Genomic DNA, 22,316 nt, shown 5'->3' with positions numbered 1-22,316 from the left:
TTGGGGGGTTGGGGGAAAGTAGTGGATCTCTTTAGGGGATTAGGGGGGATCCCGGGTCCCATTTGTGGGTTTGGTGGGTCCTGGGTGCCATTTGGGGGATTTAGGGGGGTCCTGTGTCCCTTTTGGGCAGTTTTGGTGGGTCCTGGGTCCCATTTGGAGACTTCTGGGGGTTTTGGATCCTTTTTCAGGGTTTGTGAGGGTCTTGAATCCCTTTTGGGGGGCTGTGGGTTTCTTTTGGGGGGATTCAGAGGGTCCCAGATCGCTTTGGGAGTTTGGGGAAGGGATGTCTTGGATCCCTTTTGTGGGGGTTTTGGGGGGTCCTGGGTTCCATTTGGGGGGATTTAGGGTGGTTTCTGTGTCCCTTTTGGGGGGTTTGGTGGGTCCTGGGTCCCTTTTGGAGGGTTGAGAGGGTCCTAGGTCCTTTCAGGAGTTTTAGGGGGTGGTCCTGGGTGTCTTTTAGGGGGTCTTGGGGGGGATCTTGGGTCCCATTTTGAGGTTGAGGCTCCTGGGACCCATTTGCAGGGATTGGGGAGGTTCTGGGTAAATTTGGGTGGGGGTTGGGGGAGCCTTGGGTCCTTTTGGGAGACTCCTGGGTCCCTTTTGGGGGACTCCTGGTTCCCTTTTGGAGGCTTGGAGTTTCATGGATCCCTTTTGAGGGGGATGTTTTGGGTCCCATTAGGTGTTTTAGGAGGGGTTCTCCTTCTGTTTGGGGGGGTGGGTGGGTTGTGGGGTCTTGGGTCCTTTTGAGGAGGTCCTGAATCCAGTGCAGGGTTGGGGGGAGTGGGGTGTGTCCTGGATCCCTTTTGGGAGTTTGGGGAGAATCCTGGATCCCTTTAGGGGGGATTAGGCATGCCCTGGATCCAATTTGGGAGTTTGTGGGGGTCCTGAGTCCTGTTTTGGGGGTTTTGATGGTTCCTGAGTCCAATCTGGGGGGTTGAGGGGGTCCTGGATCCCTTTTGGGGGTTGGGGGGGGTCCTGGGTCCCTCTTCACCACCCTCCATGCTGCTCCTGGGGTTGGGGCGGGCAGAGGAATTGGGAGCCATGGAGCCATTTCAGACTGGGAGAAAGTGGGAGGAGAATGGCTTTAATATTTGGTCCTTGTTGCTCCCAATCCAAAGCTTTCTGAACTGTCAATAAAGTAAATCGAACTTCAGCAAGTCCACACCTCTGTGCCAGTGACAGTCATTGGTCTCTGAACCTCCTTTGCTTTCTCTTGACCCCTGAGCCGTTCTGGTTCATTTTCTCCCTCTGTCCCGTTGGTTCGGGGCTTGGAGGGAGCAGCTGCGGGGGGTCCGGCTGCTGGCCAAGGTTAACCCACCACAGGACACATCAGGGCTGCCGTGTCCAGTACGGGGCTCCCCGCACAAGGAAGACCCTGCCCAGCCTGGAGAGAGTCCTGCTGAGGCCAGCAGGATGGCTGGGGCTGGAGCACATCGTGGACAAGGAGAGGCTTGGGAGATGGGTTCTGAGAAACCTTTCAGGGTACAACACTGAGCAAGGACCCAGGGCAGCTGGGGGATCCCAATGCAAGGACTTTCTCGGTGTTTGATGAGACAAAGCCATGAGCCCCTGATGGGTTTGGAGCTGTGTGAGAAAGGGCTTGGCTGAGAGACCTGCAGCGGCAAGAGCTGGGGACTGGTGCATAAGAAATTTCAGTAGGAAAAGGGTTCTCTTTTTATTGATAATGGTTGTAGAGTTGGCTATCAGGCCTGCAGCAAGGCAAGGGGTGAGGAGGGGAGTGTGCAAGTGGAGAGAGAACAGCTCTGGGGGATCAAGCGCTTGTGCCCGGCAGTGCTGCCGTGCTGGGATTCTTTTCCCCTCCACCCACGACCACAGGAACTGTCCCTGCAAGTCCAGAAATGTCTCACAGGAAATATATCAGGAAACAGAAGTCGTTGAACATCCCTTTATTTTGTTTAAGCACTCAGAGAGCACAGCTCCTCATTTACACAGACAATGAGCAAGAAAAGAGAAGAAAACAGTGAATTAAAAACAGGATGACAAGATTATAAAGGGGGGATGAAAGGGGGTTTGGGGGGTGCTAGAGGGGTTTTGAGGGGGAATAAAGGGGCTTTGGGGGGAACAAAGGGAGTTTGGGGGGCATAAAAGGGGGTTTGGGGGGATAATAGAGGGTTTGGGTGGATAAAGGGGGTTAAAGGGGTTTTGGGGTGATATAAGGGAGTTTAGGGGGAATAAAGGCATTTGGGGAGAGAAAAGGGGGTTTGGGGTCAAAAGAGAGGATTTGGGGGAAATAAAAGGGGAATAAAGAAGGATAAAGGGGACTGGGGGTATAAAAGTGGGTTTTGGGGGGATAAAAGGGGGTTTGGGGAGCGATAAAGGGAGTTTAAGGGGCACATGGGGAGTGCCGATCCTTGTCCAGTTTTCCTTTCAGCTACATGGACAAATCCCATCCCTGCAGGATGAAAAGAAAACGGGAGATCAACAGCAAGAACACAGACAAACAGAGAAGCCAGCAAAGAAGCTGGTCCAGCTGAGAGAGGCCACAGCAGAGGCAGCCGCGCACTCAGGACAGCATTACTCTAACCCAGCTCTGCTCACTCCCTCCCAAAAATAAACATTGCTGCACTGGTACTCTCAGCCCCTGTGCTCTGGAGAGGAAAACGGACCCGTGATTAGAGAGCTGCACCACGGCTGTGCTGAAACTCTGGCTGCAGTGGAGGGGGTTCAGTCTTGGAGCCCAAGCTGAGGGCAGAGACTTTGTGGGGTGGGAGAGGAGGCAAGGGGGCTTGCTCAGAGGGAGGGTCTGTGTTGGATGCAGTCGTGTAGGGGTTTCTGTATTTGCCCTTCCACAACATCTCTCTTCTATGTTTCCTCACATTCTCCGATCTTATCCCTTCTGCCCGGGGATTTTCCTCACTGGAGATGTTTCCCTGGCCCATCTCTTCTCCCTGTCAATGCTCACAGACCTCATCTGACCCTCTCTGCATCCCCCTGGCCCTACACAAACCTGCCTGTTTGGCGGGTGAAGCTGGGCACAGGGTCTTGTTTATAAGCAGGAAAGGATGGGGCAGAATGAGCCTGATGGGTCCAGCAGAGGTGATGCTGGTGCTCTCCATGGGCAGAGAAGCAGCTGGAGACACTTTAAGAGGCTCCAATCAGACCTACTGGCCACTCAAGGATAGAGCTCAGGAGGCTCAGTGATTTCTTCAAGCATGAGAGCCTCTTGTTTCTTTTCTCCCCGGAAATTCCCCAGGTGCAGGGAACTGACTCAGGAGAGTTCCTTATCTTTATCCTAATCCCTGCTCTGATTATTGCCTTGAAATGTCCTCTTAGAAGTGTCCTGGGGTGATTTGGAGCCGTGAGAAGCCCTGACTCGCACAGCATCCTCTTGAGAGCACAAAGACCCTCTTTTCCAAGGAGCTGCTTCTTCCCTCCACAAGTTCTCCCTGTCCCAACATGAGGAGCTCCCTGGGCAGACCGAGCACTGACCCTGGTTTTTCTTTCCCCTGGAGAAACTGCGAGAGCCCTCCTGACGGAGCCCACAGGCTGTGGCTGTGCTGGCTTTGGGAGACTTTGGGAGACCGCTCTCGCAGAGCTGGCAGCAGAAGCATGGTGGAGGCACGGGGCGCTGTGTTCCCCCTCAGCCTCGTTATTTTCCTCCTTTTGGTAGTTCTGGAAGCCCATGGTATGTCCAGGCGCCCCATCCTAAGGGACACTCAGGAAAAATCCATTCCCCATCACACACCCCAAGGAACAGCAGCGACTTCCGGGCCAAGGCGGAGCGGGGGCGGCCGGGGGCGGGGCGGCAGAGACCCCGCCTCTTACGAGGACGTCACTGGAGGCAGCGCGAAACAGCGACCCCTTTGGCGAGAACCGGGAAGAGACGCGGCTGACAGGTCCACCCCACTCCGGCCGCCAGGTCTACCCAGTTCTATAAGCGGATACTGGGTGGACCGGGCGGCCGGTGAAGGGATCGACCTGGCAGCCGGTGAGGGGGATTGACCTGGTGGCCGCCCCTGGCTAGACCTGGTGGCCGTCCCTGGAGCCGGTGACATCTAACGGCTATCACTGTCTGCCACCAGAGCGGAGCCGGCACACCCACTTTTGGGGCCGCAACTCCCTAATTGCTGCTAACTCCTAAAAGCTGCGCGGCTGCGAGAACTCCTCTTTCGCGCTGGAGATGCTGAAGAAGGACGGCTCCCCCTCGGCGACAGCGAGCCCCTCAATTCGGTGCCGGGAAGGGGGGACGAGAGGGCTGGGCTGTCGGGTACGGTGGGTGTGCGGGGAAGGGGGCAGCGCGGCGGCGGTGTGGCGAGCCGGCAATAAATTCTCCGATTTCTGTGCGGAGCCGCCACAGCCCGCTGAGCATCCCACTACCGGCTCGTTCATCAGCCACCCGCATGGTCCGGCGGTGGCTGCGAGACTCAGATTGAGTGATGCCCTTTAATGCCTCTTTGCAGTCTTGCTCGGGGACCGGAGCTTTCGTATCGACTGCCCGTACCCTCCTGATCAGCCTCGCTCCTTTAAAGATTTCCTGCGCTTTAACACCCCGATATTTCTATTACTACACCATAAACTGCAAGTCGGTGGATAATTTATGTCCTTTCAGGCAGGTCTGGATCAAGCAGGCTGACTGGTGCAGAAGTCATTCCAAAATCTGGACCGTGCATAGTATCTTTACTCCAAATACACCTTATTTGGAATTGAGATTACTTGCATTCTCCTGATTCAGGGTTTCAGTAATGGGGCAAATGTGTCAGGCTGCTTATCCAACCTGCTAAGTCAGGGTATTAAAAATGTAATTAACATATAAATGAAAGCCCTGGCACGTGCCCTGCTGGCACAGAGGAGTCTTGCTTCTAGCCAGCAGGATGAGTGCCCTGGAGTGAGCCGTGATACCACAGCCTGCTCAGAATCCCAAAGCCGAAGCAGGAAACAGAAGAATGGAAGAAGAGAAGGCTACTGGTTACCAGTACTATGGGTCAGAAGCAGCATCCAAAGTATAAATGATAGGCACTCCATGGTTAAAATGATCTAGTCTGGAGAAGGAGAGCTGAAAAGAGTAATTCTACAATTTAACATAACCGGAAGGGAAGCTATTACACCAGATTAGATGGAAAGAAAACACTGCTCACTGAGATCACTGATCAAAGTTGGGATAAAATTCAGTGCTGGATTTCATGAACTTTTCAAACGAAAACACTCTAAGCTCTTCAGCGATATACACTAAAATGGTTTTGCAAGCAGAGTAGGGAACTGAAGGAAGGAGGCAGTTAGGTGTTTGATTCTGTGAAATGTAAGCTCTTGATGGGAATGAAGTAGAAGTTGTTTCCTTTTACTATTTATATGTCCTCTGGCTTGCAACTGCAGCACATATGAATCAATGCTTTAACACATAGTCTTCAGAATGTTCTCATGCAACTTCTGTTCAATTTTGCGTAGCTCCAGATTGAGATCTCGTGATCTGGGCGATGGGCTTTTTTTATCCAGATGCTTTCGACATTTTACGGCACTATGGGAGAAGCAACTTTGAAATCTCCCTGTAAGGGGGGTAGTTAGATTAGCAATATAGGAAGAAAAAAAGGAGGACAAAAAAAGGAATGAAAAGACAGTAGTTCATTCTCCAAAAGTCCACAGAATTTTACGTCAAAAAGGATTCACACCAAGCCACCCTACGAAGATGCCCTCCTCACTGCATAAGGTGAAAGAGGCAAAACATAGAGTTATTTTTCAGTCTACCAGTCACTGGTTGAAATGCTGCTTAAGTGTAACAACCCAAGGATACAGATGAAGACAAAACTTTTAATTTTAAAATCTTTTTTTTTTAAGCAATTTTCAGTGAATCAGGCAGAATTATGAATATTCACTAGATACTCAAAGCATAATTCATCAACTCATTTGTTTCTGCAGTAAGAAGTATGACAAGCAGAGGGAAGTCTTGATGCTCCAGAAAAGCATTTGAAAGGCAAAAATTACAGAGTTCTTTCATCTTTTCTATATACGTAATAAATACATGCATATACATTCATGTCTACATATTTTGGAGACTTCTCTCAGGCGGTAGCAAAGAATATGAGTGTAAAGAGATTATTACGAGTATTGCAGGCTAATTTGGTATAAAATGGTCAAAGATTTTCTAAACAATTTAAGCTTATGCCATTGCAAGGAAGAAACTGACAGTTTGAAAAAATTGGCCTCAATGAACTCTGACATTTCTTTTAAGTCTACATTTCAAGACTAAATACTGAGATTTGGTGGTTTTGATGTTAGGTCAATTCTTTCATCAGTATGAATGTTAAAAGAATCTGGATTTGTCATGAGGAAAAAGATGCTCATGAAAAGCATCTCAAAAAGAAATTATTGTCTGACACTGCAGTAGTATTGCCAGAGGAATTCCAGGGGACTTTGGGTATAACCTATTAAGTCATTGTGTGCATTGGGTTTACCTCAGGAGTCCAGTACACAATTCTGGCAGTATATCAAAACACAGAACTTTGCAAATTGCTTCCAAGACCTGAAAGCTTGTAATAAAGATTACAAGGAGTGGAAAAAAGAAGGGGCTTTTGTTGTGTATCCCAACTTCTGAACTTTTTATATGTTTAAGAGCAATACTGAAAAGTAAGTGGACTAGTTACAGAGGAACCTATATAGCTGTACCATAAATTAACAAAGCTTTTACAGATTAGAGAAAAAAAAAATTATTATTCTGCTGCTGTTGAAATTTACTTTGTTAGGTAACTGTTCCAGTTAATCGTCTATAAGATATGCCCACAAACCCAGTGTCTCTTTGTTGGTGCTTGATATGCTAAACGTGTATTGATCAACTTGCAGGTAACTTTATAAAAAGAATAAGGTGTTCATTAATACATAAAGTAATGAAAAATCCAGGTTATTTATCACAATATTTTGCTGAAAGTTTTAAAATTCCAGTGAAGATAAATATCTGATACCATCAAAGTAGAAGCTTCCCTCCACCCCTGCCTTGTATTTCTCTAGCCAGGTAATGAGACAACTGAGTTAAAAAACAAATTCATTCTGTTCTACCTGTTTAGTCTTGAAGAAACGCTCCAGTTCCACCAGCCAATATGTTCATATTTAGGAAATTTTATGACTGCTGTGTATTTAGATTCTTTTTAAAAACAACACCCACTAGAATGCTTCTCAGGATGTGCTTTTCTTCTGCTGTTTACTTACAACTGTTTACTAGAGTTCTTTAGAATTGATAAAAATGAAGACTATCACTACTCTGATCTGTTCCATAGGACAAATAGGCAACAAGAAATAACCTTATGCTAGATGATGACAAACAATGAAGAGGAGACATATGTTTGCTCTGTTCCCAAAGCATAAACAGAACACAGAGTTTCCCTGACTAATAAATTTATTTTCATTTTAATTAAAACAGAACATTTAGTTGCATTTCCTCTGTTCTCCCAAAGAATTAAATAGATAAATGGCTGGTAGGGGAAAAAAATGACATTTTCTTTAGTGCCCCAATTCTTCACATAATCGATTGCTATCCATCTGTTCACTAACGTTGTAGGAAAGACACATCATATAAAGCTTTATTCCCATAAAAAGGCTTGTTAAAGTACTTTGCTTTTGATCCTGCATCTTCCAAAATGAAAGAAGTTTTTCACAAAGCAGAATGTAATTTCTCTTTTGGTATAACATGAAAAAACTATTGTTATTGGTTTACTCTTCTGATTCTTTCTACCATTAAATCAAACATACTGAAGAATGGTTCCATCTGAGAAAATGATTGCAATGGCAACTCCATAGATTCTAACCAAGAAGGAACAATTAAATAAGAGACTAATGTGCAAGACAAAACAAAAGGCTCCACTCTCTCTGTAGTAAGCCTAATGACTGAGGCTTACTACATATGCACTGAGGGTGCATGACTGAGGCTTACTACATATGCACGTAGTCCAGGAAGGTACTCGTTTTGCTTTAAGGTATTCAAGAAATGGTTTATCAGCTACTTTCCTTGGTAGCTAATGCTCCTTTATTTGGTAAACTTCAATTACTGGCTTGCAATCATTTTTAAGAAAATCTGTTCAATCTACTGATAAAATGTACCATTCTTCCAATCTCTCATTCTTTCAACCTTGTTAGAGATATATGGGTAAACTGGGGAATTATAAAATAGGGCAGGCTGCATCTGGCAGTCTTGAGTGGAGTAACTGCCATCACTGGACAAATACTCCTCGCTATCTATTAAACAAGCAGAGGAATTCCCTAGGGAATGGCAAACCATGTCCAGGAAAAGTAACAAGGAACTTTCCCGGAATTACAAGGCTGTTCATCTTTGCCTGAAGCCCTATCAAATTTATAAAGCAAATCCTCCTAGAAAAGGTTTCTAGGCTCGTGAACAGCAATTAGCTGACTTGGGATAGCAAGTATGGATTTACCAAGAGAAAATCCTGTCTGACCAACCTGTCTTCTATGCTGAAATGACCAGTTGTTAACCAACAGAGCAGGCAAGGCTGTATTATCCTTATGGCCAAATTAACAAGTTAATGTTAGATGGACTATAAGGTACTGGAAATCTGACTGGGTTGTAAGACTCTGGGAACCACATTTCTCAAGAGCTGATATTGGTCCAGATACTATTCAGCATCTTCATTGACAACATTAACAATGGGACAGTATGAAAGTTAACAGATGATACCACATTGCAGGGAGTGTTTAATGCACTGTAGGGATTGGATGACATTCAGAGGAACTCCAACAAGCTGAGGAGACTGAGGTAGTTTGGATGCTGGAAGATCTGTTATACACAGAGAGCCTGCATGTGTGCAGTCTGTTTTGCTTGGGTCTAATAACAGTCTGCCAGTACCAGAAAAGGAGCAATAGAAGCAATGGAGCCCAACTTTCTTGAGAGTTGCACAGCAATGGGATGGTACAGTAGCCACAAGTGGTAATAGAGGAGACTCTCATTATATGTAAGGAGGCAGCGTTTTACAAGGTTAAGCACTGGAATGGATTGCTCAAGAAGATTTGAAGATTTTCAAAACTCAACAGGACAAGATCTTTAGCAATCTGATTTAATTTTTGAAGTAAGTCATGTCCTGAGGAGGGCTTTCAATATGTTAATATGGAAAACTAAGCTATATATCTTAAAAACATCAGTCTTTTCTGTTTCGTTTCCTCTATTCTCCAAATTAGGCACCTGCAATACTTCTGTACTCAAGAGTCACACAAAGAAGTCAATGTCTTACTTCTCGTGTGGTAAGAAATTCTTTTCTCAATTGGCTGTACTGAAGTCAAGTCAAATTCTTGGCTTTATAGAGTCATCAATAAGTAAAGGAAATAAAATAGCAGAAACTTGCTTTTATCACTAAAAGGGCCTGACATAGCTGAGAACAGATACATTTGATAAGAAAAGTACTGGTTTTACAATATTATTTTTTGGTGTAGCAGAAAAACGTGATGTAAACCCATAGCAATATTTAAAATTTTGATAGCATTATGTTTAATAAGAAATAATTATAACTGCTAAGAATTAACCTGATAATTTTTAAAGAGTCTTTAAAACAGAAAAAAATAAGAGCAAGTTTTTAAATGCCAAAAGTTTATTTAGGATTTCCTTTCAGTCCTTTATAATATAGAGCTATAGATTACTGATCCCTTCTCATTCTTCTAAATGCTTCAATAAAAGTGGAAGCTTATTGCTATAAATTAAAACTCAATGTATACTATACATGTATTTATACATCAAACATTTCAGTTCTTGTGTTTTAAGACTTGTATTAGGTGGACTGTTTTATGTTCAGATGATTCAACTGAATACTAGTTAATATTAATTTTATTTGCTATTCATTTGATTTTGACCTTACTTGCATGCTATGTTGTACTACATCTAAAAAAAAACTGTTATCAGTGGCATTTAATGGAATCAGTACATCATCATAACCTAAATGAACAGGCAATAATTGTTTTCCAGCACTGTCCTGTTCTGTCCCAATGCAATGTCAGTATTAATACATAGACATTATTATTTTCCTGCATAGACATTATTAAATTTAGAGGTTTATTTACATGGACAAGACCTAAGTTCTTTACTATGCCTTTTAATTAATAATGTATTTTCTAATTTCATTGCATGTACTATAGTGCTTTTTAACTGTAAAATGTTCATAAATATCACTACATCTGGAAGATAAACATCTGTTTAGCTATTGTTACAGTTATTAACATGCTTTTGTTACTTTTATGGAAATTTAAGTCCAAAGAGCCTTGTTTAGAATATGCATTTTCAAACATAGTTAGGGGACAACTCAGACGTTTTATCACAGAATCATAGAATCACTAGGCTGGAAAAGACCCACTGGATCATCAAGTCCAAACATTCCTATCAATCACTAAACCATGCCCCTCAGCACCTCATCCACCCGTCTCTTAAACACCTCCAGGGAAAGTAACTCAACCACCTCCATAGGCAGCCTGTTCCAGTTCCCAATGACCCTTTCTGTGAAATTTTTTTTCTGATGTCCAGCCTGAACCTCCCCTGGTGGAGCCTGAGCCCATTCCCTCTTGTCCTGTCCCCTGTCACCTGGGAGAAGAGGTCAGCTCCCTTCTCTCTACAACCTCCTTTCAGGTAGTTGTAGAGAGCAATAAGGTCTCCCCTCAGGGTCTACTTCTCCAGGCTAAACAACCCCAGCTCTCTCAGACGCTCCTTGTAAGACTTTTTCTCCAGTCTCTTCACCAGCTTCATCGCTTTTCTCTGGACTCGCTCCAGAGCCTCAACATCCTTCTTGTAGGGAGGGGCCCAGGACTGAACACAATGTTCGAGGTGCGGTCTCACCAGTGCCGAGTACAGAGGGAGAATAACCTCCCTGGACCTGCTGGTCATGCTGTTTCTGATACAAGCCAAGATGCCATTGGCCTTCTTGGCCACCTGGGCACACTGCTGGCTCATGTTCAGTTGGCCATCAACCAACATCCCCAGGTCCCTCTCCTCTGGGCAGCTTTCTAGCTAGGAAACAGCAGAAACAGCAGAAAGATTTCTCTGAAATCCTCATACTGCTAAGAAGAAGGAAGAAGGATCTAGAAAGAGAAACACTGCTTGAGTGCAGCTGCCTTCTTCGCTTGTCCAAACTCTTTCCCAAGCCTAGAGCAGGAAGCCAGAGGATGTGCTAGGTATAGTACCTGGCTGCATTGGGGTGATCCAAGGCCACTGCAAGCCTGAGTGTAGCAGGTTATCCAGGAATCAGACAAACTGCTAGCACAGCATGTGTTACACCAGCTACCACAGACTAACCCAGGAGCAGATATACACAAGCAAAAGAAGCTTGAAGACCTATAAAGCATGTCAGGAACCTATACTTGCAACTTACATATCTGATAGAGAGAATTTCTCTACTTTTTTTCCCCTATCTCTCTTTTTTTTTGTGTGAATAGTCACACCTCTACCCGCTGTGCATAGGGTTTTCTCCAAGATTCATTTGTTACTGTTCACAAAAACGCTAAGAAACCCTCACTACTCAGTGAGCCTAGCAATGCAGCAGGACTAGGAAACATTCAGCCTTTGGCATCTCTGAAGCCTGAGCAAGCACTGGGGACTGTTCTGAGGGGGAGCAAAACAAAAGGCAAAGCCCTCTGGCTTTCAGATCAGCAAAGGCCAGGTTCAGAACTGACAAATACCTTAGCTTTAAACTGCTGGTAATACTCATAAACATTGACACAAATGGATGAATTTCAAAGTCCTGCAAGAGTTTACAGTCAACTTACAGCCTTAGTAGAGGTTTGACAAGAGGTAGGAGAGAGAATTAGAACAATTTGCAAAAAAAAAAAGTCTCATTTCTTTCACTACACTCTTCCCTAAAAGAAACAGAGTGATATACGATGCAATAAATCTGTAGATAAAACAAACCACTAGTGCCTGGTACAGATAAAATATTTTTTTATGTTATTAAAGTTACCATCATTTAAGCACTTACAGCATCCTAAATGCAACTAAAGCATAATAGTAACTGCATAGTAATCACACATAGACAGAAAGATCTGCAAATGGAAAAAAAAATAAGTTAGTTTTTTAAAAACGTATTTTTTTTCCAAAAAATTCACAGTAATACCTGAAAAACTGGTTTCCTTAGTAATTTTCAAGATAAATGTTAGTTTTGTTCTCTAATTGAAAGAAAGCCAATCATCTGCATACTGCAATTGGTTCTGGTTTTGAATTTGCAATTTCCTTATTTATCTTCTATATTTAGTCCTGCATTGTTATAATGTCTTGTAAGTTACATAGCTTATCAAAACAATATACAATGTCTGTCTTCATTGATGATAGTATCTTGTAAGTTACCTAAAGCTTTCCTAGAATTTTTTTTTTTCCTAGAATAAAATATGAAAATTAAGTAAGAAATGGTGTTTCTTGATGCATAATATGCCCAAATTTAGGACTATTAAATTGATGTCTCATGTCAGTCCACTGTGATTAAAACTTGTAAAATGGACACTATTACAGAATGCCAAGGAAATATAAATAAATAAGCAGCAGTTATGACTGATTAGTGACTGAAATCTCTTTAATGCCTCAGAGATACCACCATTTTTTGTGCACATGCAAATGACATCCCATGTGGCTTTCAGGTAAACCCAGAACATTTCTTGGAAGAAATTTCTAGCTTGCCTTAAAATAGAGACAATCCCTCTATTACATGTTGCAGGCTTCAATGCATTTTAGGCACTAGTATGTCTTTTCAGCTACCATATTTTCTGTGAAGAGTAACATGTTGAACTAATGTTTTCAGTGAGAGGCTCTAGAGACAGAATGATCACATGTTCTTAATTGACAATGTTTAAATGAAAAAAAAAAATATCCTGGAATAATTACAAAGATTATACTCCTGGCTTGCCTGATAAGTTGGATATAACTGCCAATACAGAAGTTGAAAAAAAAATAAGTTGAGATGGTGTCAAAGACATGGTTTCTCATGGTATCAGTGTATCTTTGGTATCTGCTGATTTTCATTGCTTAATATCAATGTACCAAATCAATATAAAATTGTCTAAAGGAGTACATGGTCATGATTTTCATCACTTTCTAAATTTTTTATTTTGTTTTGGAAAGAAAACAAGCTTCTTTACATTCCACTGATTTCTATGCCATCATGCACCAGAAAACAGACACAAACTTTTATGGGACTGGTGCTTTATGTAGTTTTAGCATTTGTGACCATAATACTAAATTAGTTCCTTGATTCTGTGCAGATTCGCATGTATTATCTAATACTTCTACAGTGAGCAGCTCCTATGATTACAGTGTGTCTCCATGTGTTTGTGGGATCTTTAAAATGTTACTGCTGATCTGCTTGCAATAGTATACTTCCAGGATGTATATACCAAGTTGGATTTTACAAATGTTATCACATCAAGTTTCAGAAGTCTACCAGTATTTCTTAAGTGATTAGAATACCATTCCCATGCTTAGTAGGTTTTGTTGGAGTATGTGTATTCCCTGCAATGCTAAAATAAAAAATTAATACACTCTCCAGCAGCAATCTGGAGATATTTAGCAGTAAACACTAGAGATATGCTAAAATAATATCTGCTAACTGCTTTATAAACTCAGGATCAAGTCCTGTGAGGTATTACACTGAAGAGCTCCACGGCACATTCAGTCCTCTGTTAACTTCACCAGAGTTACAGTAAGCAAAAGTTCACCAACTTCACAACCAACATTTAAATCTGCTTTGAACTCTGTCAACATGATTAATTACATAAAGAACTCACTAGTGGGACTTTTTAAAAATACAGAGATAAATGGAATGAGAATTGGGAATTAAATTCTGCTACTGTTAACAAATTTCACTGTTGTTTCCACACAGCATTTAGAAATCTATATTACAGGTGATGGCTATCTAGCAGTAGGATAACTACAGAAAGATCACAATTTGCTAGCAGATTAAAGATAAGACAAAACAACACTTACATCTTCAGCATACAACTAGGATGCAAAATACTCCTATTGTGGAGATTTATTTTCTGTCTGTGAAAAATATTACCATGTTCTGCATGTTCTAGGAGTAAACAGCCATCAGTCAGCATAGATCTGCAATTATATATGTATATATCTGATGGTCTAATCAGGAAAAAGACACTTGGGAACCACACAACACTAAAATGAAGAAATTTAAGTACATTCACATTTGCTAACATAAAAAAAAAGTTCTCTGTATGTCTGGTAAAGGATTTTATGCAATATAAAATATTTAGGTTTTTTTCCATCCTAAAATTTAAGCTCAAACTGCTTGTTTGAGCCATGTACTACCTTCTCTGGTTTTCTTTCACGTAACCAGGGAAAATATTTCCAGAATTCTCCCTCCAAAATTTCTCTGTCATTCAAGTCTCTCATGCTATGTGATTGTCCGTAATATACAAAAATGTGCCTGTTGGGGAGATGACAGAAGTAGACTTCTCAGGATTTGCTGGTTTTTTATTTCTGTCTTGACTTTATTGTTGAAATAGAGATCCTGTGATATATTTGTATTTTATTGCCTTGAAAAAATACCCCATTCACTTCCCTAAATTTTCTTATAATGGATTCTTTTTGACAGAAATAGCAAAACTTTATTTTAAAGCCCTTTTGTATGCCGCTGTCTCTTTCAGTATAGTAATGTACTCCATATACCCTTAACATTATAATTCAATCTGTATCTTTCAGTTTTGATGCTTTTAATAGGTGTTAAATAAAGTTAAGCTTAGAGTTTTCAGGTATTATTTTTATCCATACACCGTGTTTGTCTGTTTTCAGAGTCACTCTAAAATTAGTTCTTTTTTTTTTTCCTGTATTTTTTATTCTTCCTTGTTTTAATTTTTCCCTTTGTGCTCAGCATAGGAAATTCAAATTTCAAAACATTTACTGTTTTTTGCTGTGGACACTTCTTTTGTTTGATCGTGCATTTTTAAATCCACATAATTTCTTGCACCTCATTTGCATTGTTGGTACATATTTTACCCATTTACCCCTGCCTGAGTAAGACTACTACAACATTATCTTATTCCTTGGAGATCAAGAAAAGATTTCTTTTTGCTATAAGAGCTGTCTCAGAATAAAATTCATATTTTGAGCTTCTTATATATGCTCTTCCTTTCCAAAGGAATGAGTAGATGAAAAGTTAAAAGAAAAAAGTTCTGCCCTTTTTCCTTCTTTATTGCTGAATACCGAAATTCTTTAAAGTTGTCTGTACTGAAGAGGGGAAGAATGCGACTGACAGCTTTATTCCTCAAACACAATGGCCCTTTCTACTACCACAGTACAGCAGATTCTCTGTGGTTTGTGCAGAGCTTTCTTGAGAATTGATGGGGACCATAAAGTGAGCTACTACTTTCATAACATTGCACTTCAAATGCAAGATGTATTTCTTCAGCTTCGTGTTCTCTAATATAAACATAAACCTAAATTTACTTGTGCATTTCTAAACAAAGTAGTACATCACACACATGCTTGCAAGATAATGAGTGACAAAACAGCAAGAAAGACTGCTCTTTTTGGCATAATTTCAGGCTAATCAAAACATAAATGCTTGTGAAATTGGTTTAGGGCCACAGGTCTTTGAGAAATGTTTGGACTGTTTCCTATCAGAAAGACAGAGAAAAATTTCCATGAATTCAAAAAACATGATAGAATTTTTAAGGGAAATAACTGAGTAATGAGGGAAGAAAGATACATATTTGTTCTACAGGAAATGAAGAAAATTTGTTTAGGATGATCTAAGGACATAAAAAGATATTAAATCATTCCATATTAAACATTCTCAAAAAAAACATAGAAAAAGAAATGTCTGAGCAGCCTCCAACATTGTTTTATTGTTTGCATTGCAACTGAGCCTGAATGATCCCTCAGGCTTGACTATACGTTGCTCACTTTACACAGATAAAACAATAATAATAATAATAATAATAGTTTACATTATAACATACTATTCCTATTTAAATGGAAAAACTAATGTATGTATGTGACCTGTGACCTTTGATACCATGGCTTACCCTGTTCTTCAGATGAAAGCATGAAAATCAGATGGTTTGGGGTAGTTATTACCTCTTATCTCTGGAGTACAATACTGAAGCTCCTTGCTTGAAATAAATGCGACTTAAGTGTTACTCTAAACTCTGTGTTGAACACCCAGTTATATGTATTTTTTTAAAAATGCAAGGGAAAAAAGCTGAAAAGAAAAATAAAAAGCATCTACAAGGAGTTTCTGGAAATAAGTGTTAATTCACAACTAGTTATACAGGACAGGAGCTAAATGAAACAACTAAATGTTACAGTGATAAATAAGATGAAACAGTTGCGTTTTCATAAGTAGATCCCCTTCTCCGTGCTTCCAAAGCACTGGAGCCCAAGGCATCTTATCAATGTATATAAATACCTGAAGAGTAGGTGCAAAGAGGAGGGAATCTTTTCAGTGGTGCCCAGTGACAGGATAAGAGACAATGAGAACAAACTGAAAGACAGGAAGCTCCCTCTGAATATCAGGAAACACTTTGTTACAGTAAGGGTGACAGCACTAGGACAGTTTGCCCAGAAAGATGATGAAATCTCCATCCTTGAAATTCAAAAGCTGTCTGGATATGTTCTTGGGGAACTGGTTCCAGGTGGCCCTGCTTGAGCAGCGGGCTTGGACCAGATGACCTCCGGAGGTCCTTGCCATATTCAATCCTTCTATGATATTGTGATTCTGTTCCTTTGATCTACAATGTGTTATTTGTTTATCACAAAAAATGATCCATTTTAATCAGTCTTCATCATCTGTTAATTTAATGAATTTCAGTCATCAGCACATTAAAGACTATCCTCTTCTGGGACAGTCTCACCAGGTGTGGTGCGTTAAGTGTCTGTTTCTCCTCCTTGTTCTGATACTATCTTCCGTTTTTCCCAAAAGTGAGGCAAAAACTTTAGCATGTATTCCACTAGGTATCAGTAACCTTTACCACTCCCTGACACTCCTCAATTGTCATATTTTTCACCACATTTTTTTCATTACTCCTATGCAGTCTTTATTTTTTTTTTATTTCCTCAGTTTCCAGCAGTGCTTACACATCATTTTCCCTGTACAACACCTTCTTCTCAGGTTACTTGCACATAATAGGAAAACCTGAAATATATTCAAATTAGTGTACCAGTTCCCATACTTTAGGTGAAATACCAATACAGAATTATTTTATAGTGGATATGTGTCAACAGTTCTTGCATGCGTTAATAAGTACTGCACTATTTACTGCATAGACAAAAACCTGCTTCCTTAAAGCCTGCATTAAGTGAAGTATAAGCTTAAAAATTCAATGCTAGAGGTGAAACCCGAATTGTGAGCTTATTCTCTATATTCTCCCCTCTGCCCTACTGACCTGATATTAAGAAATTCCTGCAAAAGGAGAGAAAGAGATATGCTTTCAAAAGTTTCAGTTTTGATTCATGGTGCAGGTATTTTCCAGTCTCTTCTCCGGACTAGTAGTGCCACCATCAATCAAACTGCCAATGAAGTTCTCAGTTACCTTTTAGCCATCACATATAACCCATGATCTTTTTCATATTTTCTGTATGCAATTTTATTAATTTTAAAGATTTTAAGTATAGTTCTATGGTTACCACCATGTGACAGAACAAGGACAGTATGCAAACAATGAAGTTGAACAAGACATAGGGATTGCTTATTCACAAAAGCTCCAGTTGCAAACATTCCCTCTCATGGAGCTCTAGAAAAATTCATAGGTGTGAAACCTGAAATACAGCTACTATATTTTCTCACAGATGGTTAAAACACTTTAGTAAGTAAAAAGCCCTCATAGAAGAGAAAGTGCAGAAAAGCAAAAAGAACATAGAGATTTTAGGCACTAGAAAAGTCAACCTTTTTCCATATTTTACTGCTGCACATGTAATGATTGTAAGTGGAAAAAATGAAACACATGCGCTCAAGTTAGTAAACAAAACAATCGAAAAAATAAACAAATTATGACTAGCGCAAAGAGAATTGCATCCTCTGAGCGTGCTATGGATGTTTACTAGAACTGTATTGTCACAGTCCAGTGGGAACCCTTAGATCTCCTAATCTGACCTGCTGTAAACTACAAGTCAGTAAGTGTAGGATAAGCACATGAGACTGGACTCCTGTAAAATAGCAGAAAATGGAAGAGCCCTCAGCTCTATCAGGAGTTTAAACAGTTAATGGCAGAGGCAATAAATTAGATATGCTTGGGCAACCCATGAGGGCAGTCTGTATCCTGGGCTGAAGAACACAACTATTTATTGCTCTATCAAGGCTCTATTTATTGCTCTATCAAGGCTCCTTACACCAGATAAGATGAATTAAAATTATTTTTTGCTTTCTAGCTGTAAATCTGCTTATTAGCATGATTCTGGCTCTATAAGAAAGAGACATCGGTCAGATACATAAATAGAGGATTTTCCACGCTACTTCAAGGGTACTGGATGAACCCATTCACTGTCCCATTGAGTCCAAGCTGTCCCATTGAGTCCAAGCTGAATCAGAGAAAGTCTTGGGGAAGACAAGTACCCATGCTGAGAAAAAATGTCTTTCATTGCTTGTGGTTTTGAAACTAATCCTCGCTGAACCCAGCGAAACCCTGAACTGGCTAAAGCCCTGGAGCCTTAACATGTAATTATGGTGTTCTATTCCAATGACAGAAGTGTTTTGATGAGCACGTGGAGGCAGAATGATGGAATGTTCTTGCTTCTGCCTGGGCTTTTGAAGAATGGTTAGACTAACTCCAATATTGAGAAATTCTAAGGCTAGAAGGATAAACAGCACTACCCAACCCAACCATCTGTGCCATTCAATCTGACAAGGCTTTTCAGGAAAAAAAAAAAGGAAAAAACAGAGAAACAAAAGTTAAAAAATCCCAGCAAAACCCCAGAAGCCTCCCCTCCCCCAAACCATGAAAACACACAAAAAATTTATTAAAATATCTGTTTTGAAACATATATCTTTACATTAGTAATATGCTTTCTATTTTTCCAATTTTTATTAATTAAGCTTCCTTATCCTGACAGCTAGAAAACATATGTTAGTAAAATGATAATTTTTGACAACTGTCAATCAAGCATATTATTACAATTTAGTCACCAAGGCTGAAAAAACCCATAATTTTCAGCTGTCTTTTCTATTAATATTGTACTTACATCTAAAGATCATGCTGGAGTAAATTGAACTATTCAACTCTCATTTCAGAAGACTTACTTTTCTCATCTTAGATAATTCTTTTGCTTTCTTTTTAAAAGTACTGCATAGCTCTCTTCGCGTCTTTTTGGCAATAAAACCATCTGAGCTATACAGAGTATTTTATTAGTGGCATTATTATGCATGCACAGACGTATGATCATTTTCTCTTTTCTTCTCTTTGGTCTCATTCCTGCACACTTACGGGCCAATTCATTCTTTTTATTTTTTTTCTTTTTGCCATAGTAGGGTACTGAAAATTCTTTTTGAGGCAATTTTCTGTGATGATTCCTTAGCACTTTCCTGAGGGAGTATTTTCTGAAAAAGGTCTGCCATTGTAAGTAAAAACTGGATCATAACAGTACTTAATTTTGCAGTATTAAATTTTCTTCTTTTGAATTGCTCTACTTTCATTAGAAGATAGATTACAGGATCACTACACAAGCTGTGTCTTGCCTTCCTTATAATTTAGTATATAACCAATATATATTTCACCTACATACTGTCCCGGTACTTGTTTGACCTGCAGAAAACAAATACAAGATTATGGACACAACTTAATCATTTAGACTTCTAATAAAAGTTACGAACTTGCCTTGATTCTTAGGTAGATTTTTTCTCTTTTGTCTCAGGTAATCCTGAAATGACCCCTTTAATGAAAAGATTTTACTATTTCATTTTTAAATCTGCCTACTATAAGAAAACAACTCCATATAAAACAAGGTTGCTTGAAACACAGTATTGCTAGTAAAGCAAAAAATTTTGAGAATTTCAGTGATCTATGTCAATTCACATGTACACATGTAATAATCAGATGTTTGGCATGGTTAACAGGAAGTCTTATGGAACGATAGAATTATTTAGGTTGTAAAAGACCCTTAAGACTATTGAGTTCAACACCTAACCTAACACTGCCAAGTTCATCACTAAACCATGTCCCTAAGCACCACATCTGCAAGGCTTTTAAATACCTCCAGGGACGGTGACTCGACCATTTCCCTGGGCAGCCTTTTAAAATGCTTGATAACCCTTTTGGTGAAGAATTTTTTTGTCATGATATCTACTCTAAACCTCCCCTTGCACAACTTGAAGCCATTTGTTCTTGTCCTATCACTTAGTTACTTGAGAGAAGAGACTGACACACACCTCGCCACAACCTCCTTTCAAGTAGCTTTGAAGAGCTATTAGGTATCCTCTCAGCCTCTGTTTCTCGGAGCTAAACAACTTCATTTCCCTCAGCCACTCCTCGTAAGACTTGTGCTCCAGACCCTTCACCAGCTTTGTTGCTCTTCTTTGTACAGGCTTCAGCACCTCAATATCTTTCTTGTAGTGAAGCACCCAAATTTGAACACAGTAACTGAGGTGCATCCTCACCAGCACCAAGTACGGGGTGATCAGTTCCCTTATCCTGCTGGCCATGCTATTTCTGATACAAACCAGGATACTATCGGCCTTCTTGGCCACCTGGATGTACTGCTGGCTTATATTCAGCCAGCTGTTGACCAACGTTCCCTGGGTTCTTTCCCTCTGGGCAGCTTTCCAGCCTTTCATCCCCAAGCCTGTAGTGTTGCATGGGTTTGTTATGGCCCAAGTACAAGACTCAAATCTTAACCTTATTGAATCCCACACAGTTGTCCTCAGCCCATCGATCCAGCCTGTATATACTCCTCTGCACAGCCTTTCTTCCCTTAAGCAGATCAGCACTCCTGCTCAAGTTGGTGTCATCTGCAAACTTACTGATGGTGCGCTTGATCTCCTTGTCTAGATCACTGATAAAGATATTAAACAGAACCAGTCTCAACAGTGAGTCCTGGAGTACACCACTAGTGACTGGCCCCTAGGTAGATTTAGCTCCATTCACCACAACTCTCTGGGCTCGGCCTCCCAGACGCGTTTCTACCCAGTGAAGAGGAAGTTTGCCCAATCTATAAGCAGCCAGTTTCTCCAAGAGGATGCTGTGGGAAATAGTGTCAAAGGCTTTGTTAAAGTGTATGTAGACAATATCCACAAGCTTTCCCTCATGCCCGAAGTGACTCATTTTGTTATAGAAGAAGATCAGGTTAGTCTTCCAGCTCGGAGGGCTGGGTACCTGGAGGACAACTGGTCTTACTACTGAAGACTTAGGCAAAGAAGGCATTACATACCTCGGCCCAAGGGCCTCTGTCAGCCAGTCTTTTAAACTGGACAAAGTCTGCCCTCCAGAAGTCCAAGGTGACAGTTCTGCTGACTTCCCTCCTTACTTCACTTCGTGATCACTATGCCCAAGATGTCCTACAAACATCACATCACCAACAAGGCCTTCTCTGTTCATGAAAAGCAGGTCCAGGGCATCTTCAAAGACGGCTCACACACTAGTTGTGTCAGAAAGTCTTCTTTCACACACTCCAGGAAACTCCTAGACTGTTTCCTCTCCACTCTATTGTATTTCCAGTAGATATCTGGTAGTGTGAAGCTGTGAGGACAAGAGCTAACAATCATGAGGCTTCTTCCAGCTGCTTATAGAATATTTCATCTGCTTCTTCATCCTGGTTGAGAGGTCTGTAACAGACTCACACTATGATACCTGTCTTGTTTATGAATATATATATATATAATTCTATACATTTATGGTGTCACACTAATGACATACAACATTTTCTGAATCATAGCATGACACATAAATGATTTCCTGGGATTTGCACCAGACTATACTGATCCTAAAACTTTATCCCTTTCTACACTCTCCTGTCTTTTCCTTTTATGTATTCAGTTTTGCTCAAAAAAATAGTACTAGCAGTTCAACAACTTTCAAAACACCTTTTATTTCAGCTGGTGTTACTTCATGTCCTACTTTGTTACAGATGAAACTTTTCAGTCATTTGAGAAAGAGGAGACCTGTGCTTCTTTTCATATGTTTCTGCCTAAAGCAAGGAGCAAGGGTAATAGTCCACAGCTGACTACTCAATCTACATAAAAATTATGTAATCAGAGCAGAGTGTGGGTTTCCCTTAGTTTGTCCAGTGTTAGTGTAGTAAGGCAAAAATTAATCCTGGCCTTAAGGCAGGGAACCATCTGCCAGTACAGAGATGAAATAAGTATTTCTAAGTGGGAGTCAGTTCCTCTTCTGTTGAAGAAGATGGCTATAAAAATATCCTAGTCCAATATATTTCTGTTCCAAGAATACATGGAAGA

Source organism: Phaenicophaeus curvirostris, chromosome 31 (genome assembly GCF_032191515.1).
Source record: "Phaenicophaeus curvirostris isolate KB17595 chromosome 31, BPBGC_Pcur_1.0, whole genome shotgun sequence".
Classification (NCBI taxonomy): Eukaryota; Metazoa; Chordata; class Aves; order Cuculiformes; family Cuculidae; genus Phaenicophaeus; species Phaenicophaeus curvirostris.
This window is presented reverse-complemented; position numbering follows the sequence as displayed.